At 30.4% G+C, this 15,971-nt stretch overlaps 1 protein-coding gene across 2 annotated transcripts in view; it reads left to right on the top strand.

Annotated features, from left to right (window-relative positions):
* The window catches only part of LOC145101543 (uncharacterized), a 110,310-nt gene that overhangs the window by 91,557 nt on the left and 2,782 nt on the right, over positions 1 to 15,971 (top strand). The gene's annotated exons all lie outside the window — the stretch shown is intronic.

The following is a 15,971-nucleotide window of genomic DNA, read 5'->3' as shown; positions in this document are numbered from 1 at the left end:
AAATTCAGTGTTCATGTTCATGTCCTGCTGCTCTTATTCTTTTACAATTAGCATGGTGCTTTAATATTACTTTTAATAAAACTTCCCATTAAATCATTGTACATTCAAAAACATCCGTTTTGCATTAAATTCTCATAAATCATCCCATTTTTAGCATTCTACTTTAACGTTTCTTTATCTAACATCAATGAAACATCAAACTTCACTTTTCTCTCCTATGCATTTTACTTCTGAAAAAATTTCCAATTAAAGCATTTTGTTGTCCAAAACTTCCATTTTACATTGATTTTTCAAAAATCATTCCATTTTCAGCATTGCACTTTTTACTTTTTCTTTGAATAACATCATTGAAACTTCACTTTTCTCATCTATGCATTTTATTTTGAAAAAAAATCCAATTATAGCATTCTACGTCCAAAATCATCCCATTTTTAGCATTGTACTTTAACTTTTCTTTTTGTAACATCATTAAAACATCAAACTTCTATTTTCTTATCTATACATTTTACTTTGAAAAAACTTCTAAATAAAGCATTTTACTTTCAGAAATTTCTATTTTACATTGAATTTTAAAAAATCATCACATTTTTAACATTGTACTTTACCTTTTTCTATGTGTAACATCATTGAAACATCACTCTTATTTTTTTTCTCATCTATGCATTTTACTTTGAAAAAACTTGCAATTCAAGCGTGCTACTTTCAAAACCATTCATTTTACATTGAATTTTCAAAAACATCCTAACATCATTAAAACATCAAACTTCTTTCTCTCATCGATGCATTGTATTTTGAAAAAAAACTTACAATCAAAGCATCCTATTTTTAAAAACATCCATTTTACATCGAATTTTTAAAAATCATCTCATTTTTAGCATTGCACTTTAACTTTTTCTTTTTTGTAAATGAAACATCAAACTTCTTTTTTTTTCTCATCTTTACATTTTACTTTGAAAAAACTTCCAATTAAAGCATTCTATTTTCAAAAACTTCCATTTTACATTTAATTTTCGTAAATCATCCCATTTTTAGCATTATACCTTAACTTTTTCTCATGTATGCATTTTACTTTGCAAAAAAACTTGCAATTAAAGCATTGTACTTTCAAAAACTTCCATTTCACATTCAATTTTCAAAAACAATCCCATTTTTAGCATTGCACTTTAACTTTTTTATTTATGTAACATCTTTGAAACATTAAACTTCTCATTTCTCATCTATGCATTTTACTTTGAAAAAACTTTCCGTCAAAGCATTTTATTTTTGAAAACGTCCATTTAACATTCAATTTTCAAAAATCATTCCGTTTTTAGTATTTTACTTTAACTTTTTTTTTTGACGTAACATCACTGAAACATCAAACTTTTTTTTTCTCATCTACGCATTTTACTTTGAAAAAAACCTACAACTAAAGCATTCTACAGTTAGAACCTTCAATTTCACATTCAATTTTAAAAAATCATCCATTTTTTAGCATTGCACTTTAAAATTTTCATTATGTAACATCATTGAAACATCAAACTTTTGTTGTTCTTATCTATGCATTTTACTTTGAAAAAATCTTACATTTAAAGCATTCTACTTTTAAAAACTTCCATGTGACTTTCAATTTTCCTAAATCATCCCATTTTTAGCATTGCCCTTTAACCTTTTCTCTTGTATTCATTTTACATTCAAAAGAGCTTACAATTAAAGCGTTTTATTTTTAAAAACTTCCATTTTACATTCAATTTTCAAAAATCATCTCAATTTTTGACATCGCACTTAACTTTTTCTTTATGTAACATCTATGAAACCTCAAACTTCTCATTTCTCATGTATGCGTTTTAGTTTGAAAAAACTTTAAATCAAAACATTTTATCATTTGACATTCGATTTATAAAAATATCCCATTTTTAGCATTTCACTTCAACTTTTTTCTTTATGTAACATCATTGAAACATCAAACTTTCTTTTTTTCATCTATGCATTTTTACTTCGAAAAAAAATTCCAATTAAAACATTTTATTTTCAAAAACTTCCAATTTACTTTTGATTTTCAAAAGTCATCCAATTTTTATCATTGCACTTTAAATTTTTCTTTATGTAACATCTTTCAAAAATCGAAATTCTCATGTTCTCATCTATGAATTTTACTTTGAAAAACTTTCAATCAAAGCATTTATTTTCAAAAACTTCCGTTTACATTCGATTTTAAGATTTCTCTCATTTTTAGCACTGTACGTTAACTTTTTCTCATGTATGCATTTTACTTTGAAAAATACTTACAATTAAAGAACTGTACTTTCAAAAACTTCAATTTCACATTTAATCTTCAAAAACCATCCCATTTTTAGCATTACACTTTAACTTTTTCTTTATGTAACATCTTTGAAACATCATTCTTCTTTTTTTTTTTTCTTAAATTTCTTAAAATACTTACAGTTAAAACATTATACTCTTAAAAACTTCCAATTTACATTAAATTTCTTAAAATCATCACAAATTTGGCATTATACTTTACCTTTTTCTTTCTATAACATCATTGAAACATCAAACATCTCTTTTTCTCACTGAAAAAAGTTCCAATCAAAGCACTCTACATTCAAAAACTTTCATTTTACATTCATTTTTCAAAAATCATCCCATTTTAGAATTGTTCATTACATTTTTCTTTTTGTAACATCTTTGAAACATCAAAACATCTTTTTTTTTTCTCATTTATTTTTACTTCGAAAAAACTTACAACTAAAGCATTCGACTCTGAAAAACTTCCATTTTAAAGTGAATTTTTAAAAATCTACACATTTTTATTACATCATTAAAACATCAAACATCTTTTTTTCTCATTGAAAAAAGTTCTGTTTAAAGCATTCTACATTCAAAAACTTCCATTTTACATTCATTTTTCAAAAATCATCTCATTTTTAGAATTGTTCATTACATTTTTCTTTCTGTAACATCTTTGAAACATCAAACATCTCTTTTTCTCGTTTATGCATTTAACATTGAAAAAACTTCCAGTTAAAGCATTTTACATTCAAATACTTCCGTTTTACATTCAATTTTCAAAAATCATCCCATTTTTAGGACTATATTTTAAGTTTCCTTTCTGTAACATCATTGACACATCAAACATCCCATTTTTAGGACTATATTTTAAGTTTCCCATTTTTAGGACTATATTTTAAGTTTCCGTTTTACATTTAGTTTTCAAAAAACATCCCTTTTTAGCACTTATCTTTAACTTTTCTTTCTTTAACATCATTGAAACATTAAACTTTTTTTTTCTCATCTATGTATTTTACTTTAAAAAATCTTACAATTAAAACATTCTACTTTTAAAAATTTTCCACTTTACGTTAATTTTTTTAAAATCATCATATTTCTAGCATTGTACTTTAACTTATTCTTTATGTAACATTGTTAAATCATCAAACCACTTTTTCTCATCTATGCATTTTACTTTGAAAAAACCTCTCGTTAAAGCATTCTAAGTTCAAACTTATGTCCTTTACCGTTCTCTTTCTGTAACATCATTGATATATCGAACTTATTTTTTTCTTATATATGCATTTTACTTTGAAAAAACTTGAAATCAAACATTCTACTTTCAAATACTTTTATTTTACATTAAATTTTCAAAAATCATCATATTGTTAGCATTGTACTTTCACTTTTCTTTCTGAAACAATGAAACATCAAACCTCGCTTTTTCTCATCTATGCATTTTATTTTGAAAAGACTTGCAATTAAAACATTTTTGTTTCAAAATCTCCCATTTTACATTGAATTTTCAAAAATCATCCAGTTTTTAACAATGTACTATCGATTTTCTTTCTGTAACATCATTGAAACGTGAAACCTCTTTTTTCTCATCTTTGCATTTTATTTTTAAAAAAACTTCCAATTAAAACCTTTTTCGTTGAATATCTTCCATTTTACAGATTTGATTTTTAAAAAATCATCTGTTTTTTAACATTGTACTTTCGATTTTCTTTCTATAACATCATTGAAACATCAAACTTCTCATTTCTCATGTATGCATTTTACTATGAAAAAACTACCAATAAAGCATTTTAGTTTCAATAACTTTCATTTTACATTCAATTTTCAAAAATCTTCCCATTTATTGCACTTTACTTTAACTTTTCTTTCTGTAACGTCATTGAAACATCAAACCTCTCTTTTTCTCATCTATGAATTTTACTTTAAAAGAACTTCCCATTGAAGCATTGTACTATCAAAAACTTCCATTTACATTGAATTTTTAAAAATCAACCAATTTTTATGCATTATACTATAACTTTTCTTTCTGTAACATCATACTTCTTTTTTTTCTCATCTATGCATTTTACTTTGAAAAACCTCCATATTAAGCATTCTACTTTCAAAAAATTTCATTTTACTTTGAATTTTTAAAAATATCTCATTTTTAGCATTGTACTTTAACCTTTCTTTCTATAACGTCATTGAAACATCAAACTTCTCTTTTTCTCATCTATGCATCTTACTTTTAAAAAAAAGTTCTATTTAATGCATTCTACCTTCGAAAACATCCATTTTAAATTAAATTTTTAAAATCATCCCATTTTGTAACATTCTACTTTCAGTTTTCTTATATGCATTTTACTTTTAATTAACATGAACCAATCAAGGGATGCTAAGAATGTACGGATGATAATAACATATATTTAGACAAGAAAGATGAAATATGTATTACATGTGAAATGACCAATGCATTAGGGATCCCATGATTATGTTCTGTCATAACAATAACATCGCAAAAAGATTAATGACAACAAGATTGGATATTCTTACTAATAAGTACCATTTAAATATTTAAGCATGTGCTTTTTGTTAAAGGATATAATTAGTATGATGAGGTTAAGTATGGATAAAAGGTGTTGAGACTTTATATATATATATATATATATATATATATATATATATATATATATATATATATATATATAATCCTTGGGTGTCATAATTATAATAATTAGACAAGAGAAGTATGAATCTTCTACTTTGATGTTAAGTACTTCATAGAAAAAGTATGAGCTGAATTTAAGTCATAATGTCATGAGATATAAAGATCATTTAAGGTATGAATGATAATACATGATACATATATGGACACTGTTAATATTTTGTTTTCTTATTATTACCATATTGCATTTTTAGAACTTCTCCCATTTTTAGCAGTTTACTTTCACTTGTCTTCTATAACAACATTGAAAAATAATCCAACATTCTACTTTCAAAGGTCATTCCATTTTTAGTATTGTGATTTCACTTTCCATTGTGTTACAACATTGAAACATCATAATTTTTTTTATCTATGCAGTATACTTTGAAAAATCGTCTATCTTAAAGCATTTCACTTTTAGATTTTATATAACAACACATTGTATTTTTAAAAATCATCATATATTTAGCATTGTGCTTTCACTTTCCTTTTTGTTACAACATTGAAACATTACACGTTTTTATTTTTTTATTTTTATTTATATATAATCTATGTAGGTTACTTTGACAAATCATTAAAGTATAGCATTTTACTTATAGTTTTCTTATTATTAGCACATTGCATTTTCAAAAATCATCATCTATGTAGTTTACTTTGAAAATCTTGCAATTATAAAATTCTACTTTTTTTAAAAAATTATGAACACATTGCATTTGAAAAAATCATCCCATTATTAACATTGTACTTTCAGTTTTCTTTTTGTTTTGACATTGAATTAACAAACTTCTTTTTCCTCATCTGTTCATTTTTAGAATTGTACTTTCACTTTTCTTTCTGTTACAAGGTTGAAACATCAAACTTCTTTTTTCTCATCTATGCATTTTATTTTGAGATATCTTCCATATATAGCATTCTACTTTCACTTTTCTTATTATGAGAACTTTACATTTCAAAATTGGGAGATCTTCGATAAAGTTTCAATAATTTGGGTGAGTTTACGGTTTACGGTTTAATTTGAACTTTTATTTTTTTGAACAGATAAGTTCTGGATATTTTATATTTTATCCAAATTAATGAAACAGTCCTTATTGTTTTTTCAAGAGAAATGAAAAATTATTGCATAAAATTAGATAATCGAGACTTTTCTGTTTAAAAAATAAATGTTAAGATTATATTGTAAACTGACTCAAATATTGGGACTTTATCGGAGATTTCCCTTCAAAATTCATTCCTATATTAGCTTTGTACTTTCAGTTTTTTCTCTTTTACAACATTATAACATCGAAATTTGAAAAATCATTCTATTGTACATTGCATTTTTAAAAATTGTCCATTTTTTAGTATTGTACTTACATTTTTCTTTCTGTTACAACTTACAACATTGAAACATCAAACTTCGTTTTTTTCTTGTCTTAGCATTTTACTTTGAAATAAACAACCACCAATGTATAGGATGCTAAGAATGAACGGACGACAAAAGGTTTATTTAGAAATTTTATTATGAGTGGATATTTAGTGTAAGGATATGGATTATAGCCTTTTTGTAGGAATACATTAGGATTAGAATGATTGACAAGAAAGATAAAATATGTGTTACATGTGAAATGACCAATGTTTTAAGTAACCCGTGATTATGTTCTATCATGTTAATAACATCGCAAACAGATAAATGACAATATTGGATCTTTGTAATAATAAGTACCATTTGATTATTCAAGCATCATATATGTATATGTGCTTTGAGGACCTGATCAACATGGTTAGCATGATGAGGAGCATGATGAGGTGCAAAATGGATAATAGGTGTTAATGTTAGACTTTATCTCGTAATGATCTAGTAATATGATGAATTATAGACATATGATATATACATTAAGGAAAAGAAGGATATTAGAATGTTAAGTCTATGAATAAATCATAAAGTGATCTTAGCAGGAAGTCAAGGATTGAGGATTTGAAGGGTACGAATGGATCATAAACTTAAGATTATTGGTAAGTCGAGGATTATGTAAGCCTTGGGTGTTATAACTAGAATAATTATACAAGAAGTAGGGTTCTTCTATTTTGATGTGAAATACTCCTTCCGTCTCATATCAATAGTTCATGTTTCCATTTTGGTTTGCCCAAAATAATAGGTTACTTCTAAAAATAAATATCCCTTGTACCAAAATACCCTCATTATTAGTTAATATATCATGGAATTAAATGAAACTAAAAGTATATGTCATTTCATTTAATAAAGTGAGGGGTAATTTGTGTTTTCTTGTCGGTGGACAATAATTTTGGGACGGAGGGAGTACTTCATAGAAAAATTATGAGCTAGATTTAGTCGCAATTTCATGAGATATAATGTAAAATACATGACACATATAGGTAGACATGGAAATGGGGAGAGTTTGGAGCGAGTCGACCATGATCCAATTTTAACAAATTTCAAAATCCAATCCTAACCCTTTTTTGTAACCCACATGTTTTTTAAATAGTTAAACACATTTTACTTAATTCTTAAGTTAACATTTCTTAAATAAAACAAATGTTAATTTAGAAAATGTATTACATACTCAAGGACTTTCGATTGGAATTAAAATCACCATTGTAGTAAGTTCCAATTGATATTTGACCATCATTTACATAGATACAAAATAAAAATTGCAAACTTTCTTTCGGCTGATAATGACTATTGATTTATAAATGAAATTGGTGATTGCTTGATGAAATATAAATGAAATGACATCATGATTCTTGGTAGAAGACTAGAATTCTAGAAATCGACTCCTCGAGTCCTATGTAAAAACAACTTGGTCTTTTTCTTTTTCCCTTTAGACTTTCATATGGAATTAAAATTAAAGTTTTAGTTAGTATAAATTATAAACGTATAACTCTAATATTTATGTGGGGTGGGTATAGATTGTTAACGGTAAACGAATAAAAAACTATGCTCAAAACCCATATAATTCTTATGGATTTAGATCAAATCATGGTTAAAACCCGCTCCATTGTCATGCCTACATAAAGGAACACTGTTAAATTTTGGTTTTCTTATTTTTAGTAAATGTATTTTATAAAATGATCCAATAACAACATTGAAACATGAAAAGAAGAATTTCTCATCTATGCATTTTCTTATTTTTAGTAAGTTGCTTTTTAGGACATTGCATTTAAAAAATCATTACATTTTTAGCATTATACTCTTATTTTTAAAATTCATTCCACCTCTACACAACCATTGCCCACCCCTCCCCCTTTGATGAGCCTTCCAAGGACCAACATCTCCAACCAGTTAAAAGTAACCAATTGCTCCGTTTTGTTTTACTTTCACTTCTTCGCATTCGATGTGAAATCTCTTCCAAGAAAACCTAACAAAATACTTATGGATGAAAGCTACTTCTGGACTACGGATCGGACATGTTGGGCTTACCTTCAGGGTCGATGTAATAGCCGTAAGTTAGGGCTATATGATTTAAATTATATTACTAATAATAATTATAATTGAAATCCACGAACAAGATAATCATTAATTATGCGTGTTGCTGAATATAAGCCTTTTTAGGGAAATTATCGATGAACGATAAATCATTGTTTTTTTAAAGATGATTATTTAGGAGAAATAATATTGATAAAATTATAGTCGCCGCGATGATGATTCTCTATAGATATAAGGAACATTTAAATCTGACTTCGTATGAAGTAGTTATGCTTCTTTGAAGTTTCATGATCATCGACACAGCTATGCGCGTCATAAAATGTGAATCAGAGATAGGTTGCTTATTAGGTTAAGTAATCCAAATGAAAATCACAGTATTCGTAAAACTGAGAGCGTGTATATAGAGAACGTCTAAATCTGATTTTATATGAAGAAATTATGATTCTTCAAAGTTTTAGTGTAGTACTGAGGATATAGAAATCTAAAAATTCAAACTCGGTAGGGGCGTGGTGCGCCTGTGCTCTAGAAGAGAGGTGACATGGACCGATAGACTTGCGACATGTGGCGAGAAATTGGGGGAACGATGCAACAATGATGTAACATCTCGATTTCTAGGTATTTTACATTTTGACACTTGATATGAGAATTGATTGCAAATATGGTCCCAAATGGCATTTTAATGAAAAATAGAGGCTGCATGCGTATGTTGGGTGTATGTTGCGTACGTTGGGCGTACGTGTTTAGGGGTCAAACCTTAATTTTTAGGGTTTGAACCCTATTTAAACATCCTTATCTCTTTGAAACCTCTTCACTCTTCAGCTCCACGTCCATATTCGACCCTAGCTAACCCTAATCCATTTTTTTGAGCATCCTTGACCCATTAGTGTGTGTTTTGATGGTCGTGGAGAAAGGAGAAGGAAATGAGAATATCTTGGAAGCTTGGAGCAACATTGGGTCTGTAAATTTTGCACCCTCTTATATCTCCAGAAGGTATAAAGCTTATATCTTGATGCTTATCTGCTTTTCTCCCCAATCAATGATGTTCTTGAGTATGACATGCTCTAAACCCAAATGGATTGTCCTTCCAGATGTTGTGGAGTGTCTAAGACCATAAAAATGCAATTTGGTCATTAGTTTTCTTCCATGTATGGGTTATAATGTCTTAATGAGTTAAGAAGTTAGGGTTTTTAGTATTGAGCATTTCTTAGCTATGCAAAGTCATAAAGTATACGTTTTTGGGACTAGATCTGGATCTTGGACGAAAGCCCTTAAGGGATTAAGCTCTTAATAGAAAGAGAAGTTGGTTGGTACGCTGCACGTATAAGGTTAATAACTCGCTTTTTGGTCAAGCCTATAGTACGCCGTGCGTACAAGCTAAGTACGATGGGTCTGGAAGTTTTGACCAAAGGGTATTTTGGGTATTTTGAGTTGTAGTTGAGATTTGTCACTATTTGATGTATATGTGACTTGTATAGTTGATATTCGGAGTAGTGTCCTGCCTAACTAACTTTCCGGATTGAGAGGTGAGTTTTCCTCACTGTACTAATGGGTCGAAGGCACCAATGTGGACCCACTAGGTTATGTATCCAGGTTTTGATGATGTTACTATGTTGTATTGATCTGTTAGAACCGAGTCCTGGTATATAGGATATTGTTATGTGACAATGATCTGTAGATCTGTCTGTTAGTTTGTTGAGTGTTTATATGATTATCTGTTTAGTGGATATATGTTATCTGACATGTATATGTTGACATAGTTTGGTTGGGTTGAGGCAATATTGCTTTGTGCAGAAGCCAACAAACCGGGAAACAAGCAAAACATAAGCTATGTGCTTAGGAGTAAGCCATACATGAGCTGTGGGCCGGAAGGTAAGCCAGACTCATGTTGTGGACTCAGGGGTAATCCAGTCTGTTAGCTGTGGACCTAGTACGCATGTTGTTATATGTTTGTGTGGTGGGACTTTGGGGGAACTCACCAAGCTTTGGCTTATAGTTTTCAAATTCATGTTTCAAGTACTTTAGATGATCGTTACAAGGCGAATGTCTGATCATACACATCCTTCTATGACATGTTCTTGGAGATTTATGGTACACTGATCTAGGGATATCTGTACTTTATACTTGATTTTGTTATGGGTTTGTTTGAAAACAATGATTTCTTTTGATTTCAAAATGAAAAATTTTATCGTGATTTTGGCATGTTACAAGTTGATATCAGAGCCCTGGTTTGTGATAATTGGATGAACATTCGTGTGAATCTAGACTCAAACTAAGGATCTGCTAAAGTTTTCAATTTGTTTTCAAATGGTTTTCAAAAGTAACCAAGGAAAGACGGGATGTGTATGATCAGCCAGAGTAAGAAAGTATACCCCCAAGTCACTGTTATTTTCTTATGATTGAATTGCATGTTTGTAGTAGGATAGAGATGTTTAGGAATTGCATAATAAAATTGCCTGAAATTTGATGCCATATGCCTATAGAGTTTTTCTGCTCGAATGTTGCTTGTCGCTTTTTCCTTTCAACTCAGGGAAGAAGTGTCTGGTGATGCTGATGCCAAGAAAGACAACTTAGGTGCTGTTTGTTTTTTCTGATACAAAATATTTGCAGTCTGTGGACCACATCTGTGGATCTCTGCAGCAGAAGAGGTAGACCAAACTTTTGCAGTTTGAAAAAAGAAGATTGTTTTTTTAACATCTGCAGACTACTAAAATAAACCAAAATCTAAATAAATTGATTTTTTAAATTACAAAGTGATTTTTTAATATATTTATGACTTTGTTATAAATAATTAACAAATCTAAATCAACTTTATGCATTATTGTATAAAAAGTGAAAATAAAAATGGTATAAATTAACGAATATATTTAATAAAAACTAATAATTTTGGTCGCAAAGTTATACCTAAACATTATAGTTAGAAATCAAAGATTTTGATACATAAGTGGATGGAAATAAACTTCGATTTTTTGATTTAAATCAATTAAAAACTAGTCATAAATATTTTTCAAAGATATTGACGATATTGTATTAAATAATGTTTTATAAAATTTGGCATAAAAAATATTAGGATATATTATTTTATTTTTTTTTTCATATTTTTATAAACAACTTCAACGACCATTATTGTAATAAATTTTTATTTATATGTGTTTTTTTAGACTAGAAGATGTCTGAAGATGTTAGAAGACTCCGGTCCACATCTGCGCCAAAAGAGGGCCGCAGACATTTTTAGGTCTGCAGTCTTCAAAAAAACAAACAGTCTTTGAAGACTAATGTATGTGCGTGGTCTGCGCCGCGCAAACAGAAGAGACCAAGAAGTCTGCGGACAAAAAACAAACATCGCCTTGAAGAAGAATCTGGAGAATGAGCTTGTAATGAATGATTTAGGATCTTAAAAGAAGATAACATATCGGAGTGATAAAAGAGCAGGATGGTTATACATTTCTCACTACTTTGAGAAAGTCTTGCGGTCGTTCTATTGTGATCAGTCCAAACTTGTTACTTCTTTGGTGGTTTGAGGCAATCAGGGATGTTGTGCCATGGCATTCCTTCTTGCACCATTATGCTCCCTCTTGCGCCATGAGTGGTTTCTCTTGTGCCATGAGGATTCCTCTTGCGCCATGAGGTATACTCTTGCGCTATGTATGTCCTTGTTGCGCCATGCATGTTCCTATTGCGCCATGGTGGTGTTGTTTCTCAAATCTTGATGTTCTTGTGCCACACTTGAAGCCACTTGTGTAATCTATATTCTTGTTGCACCATGATGGAGCAAGATGGACCATCTTGGTCCTTGATGAGCCAAGTATGCTATGAAGTCCTCTATAATGCTCAAGATCGTTCAAGGATGCTCAGAAGTTGGTATTGCTCAAGAATTACACCATGTTGTGCCACCATGATGGATGTTGGGCCATTAGAGTTCATGATGTGCCACTTGTACATCATGATGCTCCACTATAGCGCAAGGTGCTCCATCATGTGTGTTGCTGATGCTCATGGGTGTATGACATGGAAGAATGTTCCAGAAGATGCTGCATTGCGGCTTGTGATTGTTTGACACCTGTCATGGGCTTATGGGCAAATGAGCTTGACCCATTAGGGTTTTAGGTTTGATCCTTCAAGTATAAATTAAGATGCATGCAGAGTCATTTGTCTAGTGTCTTGTATCTTGAATTATAGAGTGATAGGTGAATCTTTGGTGAATTGTACTTGTCACCTCTATTTGAGAACTCTGAAATAAAGAATACTCCCCTCCTAGTCGTGGATGTAGGTCGCCTTGACCGAACCACGTAAATACTATGTCTTTGTATGCTTATAGTTTTGCTTGTTATTCACATTTCTTCCTAACAAGGGTCACCAAAACTTGGCAAGTGACATCAAATTTGTTTTGAGTCTTGACCAGTATCGTCTGTTTTCCCTAACAAGTGTAGCTTAAGTTACATAGATTTTTTGACAAAAGTCTGGAAAATCGCAGACGTAATTTGACATGATTACTTTTAACTGTCGGGCATTCAAAGACTCCAAAGCTTCGCTAAAATATTCTAGGTATTACAAATTTTCGGACATAAAGAGTGGAAATTCGAGTGAGTGTATGGAGGGTGTGGAGAAGTGAATGAGGGGTGAAATGATATTTATAGGCAAATTTTGGTCATGTGTGTCGCGCGATTAAGGTGACGTCTCCTCATTCGTTTTGTGCCACATGTCACCTTCTTTGTGCTCCGTGTTGCCACCTTCTAGAAGCACGCGCCACGCTCATAACACGCATTTCTGTAATTGCTACACACGAGCTCCATTTTCTCCGTTCTTTATATCTATACGTAGCTATTGTCGAGATCTAGAACTTTTATTTAGACTCTGTCGGCTAATTCTCACTTTATTTTTAAATTTATATTTTTATAGGCTTAAATTGTTAAAGCCGTATAAAAATCATAACTCTCTCATAAGATATCCATTTTCGACTACCTTTAGATCTTCACAAACTGGTTTAATCTAGTTTTCCTATTGAAAACTAGATCCGTTTCAGTTTGTGTAAACCTTAGGGTTTTTGTTGTTGCAGTCATTTGTTTTTTGATTGATTTGTTCTTCGATCTTGGTTACTGCGAGTCTTTTGTGTGTTTCTTGCAGATTTAGAAGATCAGATATTTCTTTTCTTCTCTTTGGTTGGGTGGAGGGTGCTTTCTTCTACTGGATATCGGTTAATCTCGTCATTCTGAAATAACTCTCTAAGGATCGGAGTTCATCACCGATAAACCTTAGTAAAGAACGGATCTGAGAGCCGATTGGTTCTCTGATTGACTATTTGTCTCTTCTGGACTCACTGTGAGGGTTTCCTGTTCTCTTTTTTCCTATAATTATTCTGGGAGATTTTGGTTGCCTTGTGTACACCAGTTAATTGCTAGTTGTTATTGTTTTCTTTGACTCGGTGATTGCTTGTCTTGGGCCCCAATATACTGTGGTGACCATCTGAACTTTAAGGCTGTCATTGTTGTCTTTTTTTTTCATTATCTGATTACTTGTTAGTATGACTGGTCTTGTTACTAGAATCTCAAGTCGATCAGAATCCAAACCTGATCATGTTGTGAACTTTGATGATCCAAATGTTCATCCTTCTGATAATATTGTTACTAGTGTCATGAGTTTCAAGCTGTTAGGAACTGAAAATTTTAGGATATGGCGCAGTTCTATGGTTAGAGTTTTAAAGGCTCGTAATAGACTTGGTTTTACTGATGGAATTGTTCCTAAACCTATTAATGATCCCATTAAAGAGTCTAAATGGGAACATGCTAATGCTATCACTTGTTCTTGGATTCTTCTATTTATGAAAATTTGTATGCTACTCATGTCTGCTCAGAAAGTGCACATGATTTATAATATGAATTGTCTGAAACTTATCATAAAACGGATGGTTCTGTTATTTTCAATGTTCATCAGAAGATTAATTCTCTCATTCAGGGTAGTTTGTCCTTGTCTGATTATTTTAGCAAACTTGATTCTTATTGGAAATAATTTGATGGATTAACTAATATTACTAAGTGTACTTGTGAAGCTGCTAAAAGTTTTAATAATCATTCAAATCTTATGAAAATAATGCAATTTTTGAGCGGGTTAGATGAGTCTTATAATCAAGTTAAAAGTCACATTTTGTTAATGGAACCTCTTCCCTCCGTTAAAATTGCTTTCTCTTTAGCATATCGTGAGGAATATAACAAAAGACGTAGTTGTAATTCTTTGAGCTCATGTTCTAAAACCTCGTTTTCCGCTTATGTATCTAAATTTGTTGATCAGAAAAAATCTAAATCTAAGGTTCACTCTGTTAACAAAAGTTTCAAAATAATAGGGTATCCAAATGACTATAAGCCAAGATCTAAAGTTAATAATCAAAACAAAAGTTTTTCTAGTAATTCAACTTCTGTTTTTCAAACTGAATTTCCTAGGTCTAGAACTAGTGATAACTATAATGATTGTCGTTTTTTTACTAATTAGCAATATGCTAAGTTTCTCAGTCTTATTGGTGAAAATAAGCAAGGTTTGGAAACGTTTGTCAATGCCAACATGGTTGGTATTTCATGTAACTATTTTCTTAATGATGGTTGTTATAAATGAGTTGTTGACTCTGGAGCTAGTCAACATATGATTAGTTTTGAGTCACATCGTCAAGATTCAGGTAATGTTTCTAGGTTAAACCGAAGGGTTAGTCATCCAAATGGGCCTTCTGCTCAAATAAATAAAATTGGAAACATGTAATTGTTAAATTCTCTTACTTTCTTTGATGTATTTGTTGTTCCTGATTTTAATGTTAGTTTGTTATTTGTTCATAAGTTGTGTAAAGACGGAAAATGTGAAGTTGTTTTTAATGAACATAACTTTCATATTCAGGATTCACAGTCCAAGGGGACGGTGGAAAGACTGGTAATCAATTTAGGGTCTTTATTATCTTGATCCTTATATTTAAGGCAGTAGATCCTCTATCTCAAAAAATGTATGTTGTATATCTAAGTTTACTTGGCATAGTAGACTTGGTTATCTTGCTGACCAAGATTTAAACTTTCTCAAAAATAAACTTCAGTTTAATAATGATTCATTACCTCCTTGTGAGATTTTTCATAACTCTAAGCAGACTAGGGATGTTTTTCATAATAGTCATCATGTTACTAAGTTTCTTGGTGAGCTTATTCATCTAGACGTGTGGGGACCATATCAAATGGAGTGTGTAGGAGGTTTTTGTCTTCTTGACTATTGTGGATGATTTCACTAGGGCTACTAAGGTTTTTCTTCTTAAGTCTAAGGAAGAAGTTTTTCAAGATTATGTTACATTCTTTAATATGTTAAAAAAATCAGTTTCAATTTGTTATTAAAACCATAAGAACTGATCATGGAACTGAATTTATAAATTCTCATTTTAAAACTTTTATTGATAATAATAATGGGATTTTTCATCAGACTTGTGTTTACACTGTGGCAACCGCCAAATTCCCGGTCAAGTCAAAGTTAAGTCAAGTTCAACGGGTTAATCTGGTCAACTCAACTAGTGTTTATATGTTAGGGATTACCTTATGTTACTAATGTATGACTCTAAATGTTAATGCGAAGTATCACTTG

Source organism: Lactuca serriola, chromosome 4, assembly GCF_051521515.1.
Source record: "Lactuca serriola cultivar US96UC23 chromosome 4, Lser_US96UC23_V15, whole genome shotgun sequence".
Taxonomy (NCBI): Eukaryota; Viridiplantae; Streptophyta; class Magnoliopsida; order Asterales; family Asteraceae; genus Lactuca; species Lactuca serriola.
This window is presented reverse-complemented; position numbering and strand designations above follow the sequence as displayed.